Source organism: Hibiscus syriacus, unplaced genomic scaffold, assembly GCF_006381635.1.
Source record: "Hibiscus syriacus cultivar Baekdansim isolate YM2019G1 unplaced genomic scaffold, ASM638163v2 tig00112402_pilon, whole genome shotgun sequence".
NCBI classification, from domain to species: domain Eukaryota; kingdom Viridiplantae; phylum Streptophyta; class Magnoliopsida; order Malvales; family Malvaceae; genus Hibiscus; species Hibiscus syriacus.
The window spans coordinates 105,563-111,562 of NW_024063323.1; the positions used below are offsets into that span (position 1 = coordinate 105,563).

The window sequence follows — 6,000 nt, forward strand, 5'->3', positions numbered from 1 at the left end:
GAACCATATAAACTTATAACCAAATTGAAATTTCTTACCTTGTGACTATGGTGGTTTACGGCAAAAACAAGGATGAAGTGGCTAATTTTTTGATTTTCTGCATAATTCTTACCTTCTACTTAATTAAATGAATTTAAAATTCATTTAATAGGAAATTATCATTTTACCCTTAATAATTTCAACTTTGTCATCATAATATCTTCCATTTTATATCCAAAAAATAAAATATAAACAAATATAATTCACTTTCCACCGTTACCCCTTGTAAATTTCAAAAATTATAATTTAGTCACCAAAATTTACAATTTCGGTTTGACATGGAAAAATCGACCTTAATTCCAATGATCCTTGTTAAATTTCACAATTCTAAAATATGGAAATAATATTTTTAATCCTCTTCTATCATCCTTCAGAATTTCTTAAAATTTCGATTCGATCTGATTATTCGAAATCTTATCGGACTTTACTGCTTTATAGCTTTTTATACAAATCCTGAATCACAAAGTTTATACTTTGGCCACTAAACTTTTAAATTTTACATTTTGGTCACTAGCTAAAATTTAGAGTATTACAATTGTCACCTCCTTAAAAAAAATTCATCCTCGAATTTTATTTTAAGAATTAGATTTTCAATTTTATTTTTATTTACTTTAACCTTTGTTTTTAAATGTCACTTTATGTTAATCATATTGATTTATTTTCCATTTTTTAATTTTATTTAATTTGCTTAAATTTCGCTTTACATTCTTTTTTCTTTCTTTAATTGGATTGTTAGTTTATTTCTCTTTTTAGTCTTAATTTTTTCTTAGTTTTCGTTTTTCACGTTTTACTTTAATATGCTTTATTTTTTTCTTTTATAGTTTGTTTACTTAATTTGTTCCATTTAATATGCTTTAGTTTGATCATATTTATTATATATATATGGGTAAACTACATAAATGGTCACCTGACTATATGATATTATTGTATTAAGTCCATTGACTATTAAAAGTTGTAGAATGGTCCTCTGACTATAGGGAGTTGCTTTGTTAAGTCCTTTGACTATTAAAAGTTACAAAATGGTCACCTGATTATTCATTATGTCCCAAGCTCGTCTATTTTTGTTAAAAAATGACAGCAATTTGAGCTTTACGTTAACTTGTTGATTGAGATATAAAAAATATGATCTCATAATCTCAAATGACTATCATATCCGAGTCAGCATGTTAATGTCCAACTCAGATGACCGTTAAATTTTTAATAGAAAATGAAGAGTTTGGAACATAATGAATAGTCAAGTGACAATTTTATAACTTTTAATAGTCGAGGGGCTTAACAAAGCAACATCATATAGTCGAGAGACCATTTTGTAACTTTTAATAGTCAATTGACTCGATAAAACAATATCTTATAGTCGGGGGACCATTTGTGTACTTTGTCCCATATATATTTCCCGTTAGTTTATTTTTTCCCTTTTTGGGTATTTGTACGTATTTATTTAACGTGATATTTGCATTTCTTATTTTAAAATATTAATTAACTCATATGAATTGTATTATATATATATATATATATATATATATATATATATATATATATATATATATATTGGCACCCGTGATCATGTTACCTTATTTTTGCATATTAGACTAAAGTTTTTTTCTCCCTTAAAACACTCATTTATTTTGTTTCACATTAATCATTTCTCAAAGGTAAGTAATTTGGGTTTTCTCTTTAATTTTTTTACTGAACTTTAGTTTTCATTATTAAGACAATTTGTAATTGTGTTGGTACTGAAAGGGAGGTGTGAGGACACTCATCCTTCCTTTACACGTAACCAACTTTCAAACCCTTCCAAGTGATTCTCTAGTAAGTAGTAGATATGGTAAGGAGGTAATTTTAGGTATTCGACCATACCTAATCCAAATGGTTGGTGGTGACTTAAAAAAATGTAAAATGATTCACTTAAGTTGAGATTCGATTCTAGACCACTAGAAAGACCGTTATGACTGTCGTATCCTTGCAAAGAATCATTTCAAGAATTGTACGACCAATTGCTTGGAACAAGTAGTTCTTAGATTTCAAATCTTTCAATTTCTATGCTTCAATCTCTACCTTTTGTGCATCCGACAAATTAATTCCAACTTCTGGCTCCTGAATTCCACTCAACAACGTGTCAATATTCTTTCGATTTCAAGAAATTTTTCATCAGCATACTCTAATGATCATAATGAACATCAAAGCGAGGAATAGCAGGCTGGAATATTCTATTAGAATCATCATGACATTGTGATAACGTATTTGAATTAGACTTTCACAAGACACTATTTTAACATGGCTCTGATATCACTGTTAGAAGCTAAGAAAAACTAAAAAGAAATCTTAACACAAGAGGATGGAGATAAGCCAAAGGAATTCAATATAGGCCTTTATATAGGCTTACATAGAAGAAGAAATGTTGCTGAAAACAAAACAAAACAAACTACTAACTGGCTAACTTGCTAAAAACTGGATCTAATAATAGGATACTAACCGTAACACTTCATGACCTAAGAAAATGGAAAACGTTGTGGATATTTCAAACAGAAACATTATGATGCCAAGTTGGTGCTTCAAAACAACGACGACGTCAATAAAAATCATTAAAATACGATTTTATCATATTTCAATCAACATGTTAACGTCTAGCTCAGAAGATTGTCAATTCTTTAAAAGAAAAGGATGAGTTTGGAACATATGAATAGTCAGATAATCATTTGTAACTTTTAATTGTCGGGGGCTTAATAAAATAGCGCTCTATAGTCGAGCGACCATTTTGTAACTTTTAATTATCGGAGGACTCAATAAAGTTACACTCCATAGTCGGAGGACCATTTGTATACTTTAACCAAAATAATGTTATTTTTTAAATAAAAATATACACTTACTAAAAATAGGTAAAATTTTATTTATTAAAGTAAAACATGTAGGAACTTAGACAATACTTTCTAAAACGGAACACACAATTAATTAAAATAAATACAAACCCACAGAGAGATTGCAGTTTTCAAGGATGACAGAGAGAAAGTTGTTTTAATTGGGTAATACAGGCGTCAGCTCTCTCTCAACTCCCCGTTAATGGAAATCTAATGACTTATTAACTCATCAAGACAAAGTTTCAATGGCTGCAGTTTCCTGGGAAATCCAATCACCAAAACAAAAAATATTGTTTTAAAACAGCTAGCCTAGGTGGTTTTCTTTGGTGGGGTATTGCCAGTTTTCCAAGTGAAATTGGTTAAACGATCTGGAATAGATGCCCCCGCAACTTCATCGATTGGGATCGCATCTGAAATTTCTTTCAGATCCTCTTTTGTCAGCTTCACTTTCACCGATTCGATGTTGCTATCTAGATTTTTCATCTTGGTTGTTCCTGCAACAAGTGAAAAAGTAAGTGTTAATGGCTATGATCCTTTTTGCTTCAAGAATTTTCAGGTCATTTCATCCTAGTTGAATATATCTGCATGTTGTTATGTTATTCTGACTCTTCATTTTCCTTAAGTTTTCTAAACTTACATGAAAATTGCGGGACAAATTCGAACATATTCATATCAGACACATTTACGTGTGCAACACTTGTACTAAAATCCTAGTAACATAGCATGTCCATGCTTGACACCAAGGATTCGAAGTTGAAAAAGATTGAATGTGACTTACCAGGAATAGGGGCAACATCATCCCCTTGATGAAGAACCCAGGCAAGTGCAAGTTGTGCTGCTGTACATCCATGCTTTTCAGCCAACTTCTCTACTTTCAAATATAACATCCTGTTTTTGTCCAAGTTTTCTCCTTGAAACCTTGGGTGTGATGTCTTTAAAAAGTAGACATTTGTAAGCAGTTATTGAATGAAAAAAGGAACTAAGAAGAAAAAATGGAGTGTATTTGTGTCAAACACGTATTTATATCGAACACTCGCAAAACACTTATTAAAGTGTAGGTTAAAGCCATAATACGGTGAGTTTCCATACCAGAATACTATTTCCAGAGATAGCCTCGTTTGCTTTTCCGGCAAAGAAACCACGACCAAGGGGACTATATGGAACAATCCCAATTCCAAGTTCCCTGCATTATTGAATATATCCATATTGAACACGTATCCGATATGAATTCGAATTTGAATCCGAATCCGCATAACATTACTTTTTTTTTTAAGATTTGATGATTAAGGTAGAAGAAAAACCTGCAAAGGGGAACTATTTCTTCCTCAACATCACGAGTCCAGAGCGACCACTCGATTTGCAAAGCAGTCAAGGGATGAACAGCATGTGCCCTCCTTATGGTGTCGGGGCTAGCTTCAGATATACCGATATATTTATTTTTCCTTCTTCCACCAACTTCTTCAGTTCTTCCATCTATCATATACAAAATAAATAAAAACATAGTATTCAAATACGTATCATACGCAAGTTTCGAATTAGTATCATACGCAATACTTACAGTATCCTCTATAGGAGTGTCGGTGTCAACTCTGATTATATAGTAAAGATCAATGTAATCCACGCCAAGTCGTCTAAGCTACCCTCAATGGAAGTACGCACATATTCAGGAGTGCCATTGACAACGAGACCATCTGGTCCCATGCTTACGATGCCGAATTTTGTAGCCAACTGCACCTTCTCTCGCGGTAGATGCTTCAATGCCTGCAAAAAGAAAAAAAAAATTGTTTCTCAAATTCTTTAGTTGAAGTCCGAATTTTCTTTTTATTTTAGTGATAGTGTTTGTCTTAAAATTTTATTTGTGTCTGTCTCATTCCAAAAATTTATTTTATTAACGTATATGTCAACTTAAAAAATATTTGGGTAAACTACACATTTAGTACTCAACTATCACTTTCGCTCTATTTTGGTCATTAAATTATTTTTTGCTTCAAAATCATACTTATGTTACGTTTTGATTTTATTCCCATCACACATCATTAAAAATTAATAGTGATGATGATGTGTTATCATGAGATAATCTCATACCATCAATAAAAAATTAAAAAATGTCACGGTAGTAATTCTGTTACCTTTTAAACGACGGGTAACAAAAATGAGTTTAAAATATAACATTATATATTATTTAAGAAAAATAATAATTGAGTGACAAAATGAAACAAAAGTGATAATTAAAATAGTATAGGTATAATCTACTTAAAATATTTATATACCACTGCATTTAACGACCCAAGAATAACGAGGGAACATAAAACCGTTCAGATTCGATATACTAAGAAAACTCTCTTTCACGCTTATCGTCGAACGTGTAGTAAACATAAGTGTTGGCCCAAAGATTGTTTACCTTCCCGACCAGGATTTCGTTAGTAGTATTCCCATACATGTCGGCTGTATCGAAGAAAGTGATTCCTCTTTCGAATGCGTGCTTAATCATAGATATGCCAACTTCATCGGAACCGGATCATTGTAAAATCCCGTCAGACCCATACATCCAAAACCCAACTTCGAAACCTGCAAGCAAGAATAACGAGCGGTTTTAATATCGGATTCGTGTTTGAATAATGATATAAATAACAAAATCTTAGACCTCGAGTCCTTGAGTTCCAAGTTTCACTCTAGGAATATGAATAGTCATCTTTGTTTCCTTCTCTGTTATCTGTGTTTTGCAATGGAGGATTTTCTGATTATTTAACAACCGAAAACATTCCATTAAATAAAAAAATTATGAGGGCTTTACCCAGAATCTTGTTATCAGTTTTGTCAACTTTGTGACGCCATTAAATATGTCAGCCATGCGTACTATTTTTGACTAATTCCGTAATTGAATATTATGGTTTGGAAAACTAAATATTTTTTAAAAACTATTAAATATTTGAAAAAGGAGGCAAAGAAAGGTAAAAGAAAGAAAAAACCTAAATATTCTTGTCATGTACCATCCTATAAACAAACACTCACGTTGGAAGACTAAAATTGTTTTAAATTTTTGCTAGGCGCCAATGAAATAATTATATTTTACTATTTAATTTATTAAAATAAGTATATGTATTTA

The 6,000-nt window shown here is 31.3% G+C and overlaps 1 pseudogene; it reads right to left on the reverse strand.

Annotated features, from left to right (window-relative positions):
• The window catches only part of LOC120179118, a 28,197-nt pseudogene extending 22,603 nt beyond the window's left edge, over positions 1–5,594 (reverse strand).
• Positions 5,595–6,000: the final 406 nt, after the last annotated feature.